The sequence below is a fragment of the Lycium ferocissimum genome, chromosome 10, assembly GCF_029784015.1.
Source record: "Lycium ferocissimum isolate CSIRO_LF1 chromosome 10, AGI_CSIRO_Lferr_CH_V1, whole genome shotgun sequence".
Classification (NCBI taxonomy): Eukaryota; Viridiplantae; Streptophyta; class Magnoliopsida; order Solanales; family Solanaceae; genus Lycium; species Lycium ferocissimum.
The window spans coordinates 41,338,087-41,340,648 of record NC_081351.1 but is presented as its reverse complement, the minus strand read 5'-3'; the positions used below and the strand labels follow the sequence as shown (position 1 = coordinate 41,340,648).

The window sequence follows — 2,562 nt, the reverse complement described above, 5'->3', positions numbered from 1 at the left end:
TTCACCAACAATAAATAATTTAACTTTAAATTTCTTATTTAGTCTTTAATGAGATGCTTTATAGTCATATAAATATCTAACACAATTGTTTTAGAATCTAGACTACAAATTTCAAAGTTTTCATTTTTTTTTAAAATTTTGTGCCTAATTAAACAGTATCGTCAAACACATAAATTAAGATGAAGAAAGTAATAAAGATATTCTTTAAAAGAAATGTCTATGAATAATTCTGCCCCTACACGCACACGGAAAAAAAAAAAAAGTTTGAAAGAGAAATGCCGACCCACATGTGTTCTATTTTCTGATTTAGTTAAGCGAAAGGAAATTTTCATACCTCCGCGTTTCTACAAAACATTTTCCTTTGATAATTGTTCCACTTACTTCTTTATTAAGGAAATTATAAACATTTCACAGTTAGATAACATCCACCAGTCAAAACCTCACTTAGTTCAATTCGAAATAAGTTAGAAATAATTAATATTGAAATTTCTAACGTTCACACAAACAATTAATAATAAATACTTCCAGAAGAAATCAAACTTAATTTTCTATAAGAAGATGACAAATAGAAATACCACAGAATTGACAAGGTGCCACCTAATCCATGGACTAATATAGTAATATTGAAATCCCTTTCACAACATTTTTTCCTTACCCACGCCAGCTAATATTTTTGGACCTTGTCCATACGATTTATTCAATTAATCAACTATAAATAGTGCACTAGATAAACGTTCACAAGTCCCACCAATATCAAAGCATCAACCACTTGTCTATTGACATCTTTCATACAGTCATCACATTTAGACAATAATCACCATGGAAGAAGAGAAACACCATCACCATCTGTTCCACCACAGAGGAGGAGGAAGAGGGTGGTCCAGTTGATTATGAAAAAGAAATCAAACACCACAGTCATCTCAAGAAAGCCGGTGAATTTGGTGCTGTTGCTTGCTGGTGCTTTCGCCTTGGTACGTAAAATTTTCTCAATTATGAACTCTTAACATATATTTCCACGTCGGTATATCTATGATACTTTGCATATATACATTTTATTTACGTGTCTAGGACTTATTTGATTCTTAAATTCGTGCTCAGTTATAAATGTCTAAATGGGATGGATCAATCTTAGTAAGTATATATAGTAGTATGGAGTTAATTAGTTAGCTAAATTAATGTTCAAAGAATTATTCTATCTAACCCAAGTATTTGCTCCTATCTTAACTAGTGGCATAGGCCTATGACATTCGTAATGGTTACTCGTTCTGTCACCAATTTATGTGGGCGTTTGATCCTAGGGTTTTTTTTTTTATTATTATTTTTAAAAAAAGAAGTTCCTTTAAACTTGTAATCTAAAATAAGATTTGAATTTGTGTAATTATAAATAATTTTATTAAATTATAAAATGAGAATTTTAAAATCAATATTTCTAATAAAAATGTAACATTGTTTTTGGGACACTAAAAAGGAAAATGTCAAAAAAATTGAGATATGGGAGTATAACTTTTCACTTTAGTCTTTACAAGGAGCAAACTTTTTCTTAGTTTCTTCATTTTTGTTCTCTATACGTGGATATTAGCAAAAAAAGGTTCAATACCTTATATGACAGTGCACTATGCTCCATAAATTAAGAAGTGTACCTCTTTATCTTGATTGAGCTATAGTTTTCGTCAATTTCTTACTCAATTTCTTGTTGTTTTTGATAAATAAATTAAAAAATAGCATGAGAAGCACAAGTCAAAGAAAGACCCAGAGAATGCACACAAGCACAAGATAGAAGAAGAAATAGCAGCAGTTGCTGCAGTGGGGGCTGCTGGATTTGCATTCCACCATGAACACCATGAGAAAAAAGGATGCAAGAAAGAGCAAAAAAGAAGTTGAGGGCGGACATCACCACCACCACCACCACCACTAATATTTTTCTATTTTTGTTTAATTTCTAGCAGCTATGAACTGCCCTAAAATAAATACTGTAAAAGATATGTGTTTCGTGTCAGTTTTAATTCTCTCTAGTGTGGATTGATTTGGTGTTTCCATGTTATTCTCGCCTTGTAATACTTTGTGTATCGATTAATTTGGTACTATTTGAGTGTACTCCTTTTTCTTCCTTGTGTATTAAAAATGATTATGACATCTTAATCTTCTTTTCTTTAGAATTTTCTGTAACGCCTTTGTTTGACTGTTGAATTAGATAATGGGTTTTTAAATTAACGTTTGATATTCACGTGGCTAAGTGATCTAATTTAAGTCGTCGATAGCACGATCGAAATCCCAACATACATCAATCTAATTCATAACATAACGGATAGTAGTCACACAAATGGCACAAATGGCCACTTCTCATTTATGCATGTTCGGTGTTTTGTGATTTGTTTTAGCCCCTTTATGTTGACCAACATAATCTAGTATTTACTACTAAATAAAAAACTTTTAAAATATCAGGTAATTACTCTAATTTCAAGTTTACCATATCATATTTAGTATTAAGGATAGTATATTATTTTAGATCATTTAACTTGGTAATATTTTCCAAAAATATTAATATGTACAAATTATTACTTT

The 2,562-nt window shown here is 30.5% G+C and overlaps 1 pseudogene; it reads left to right on the top strand.

The window, feature by feature from the left end:
• Positions 1 to 434: 434 nt before the first annotated feature.
• LOC132033893 (abscisic stress-ripening protein 2-like) lies at positions 435 to 2,290 on the top strand (annotated as a pseudogene).
• The last annotated feature ends 272 nt before the right edge of the window (positions 2,291 to 2,562 follow it).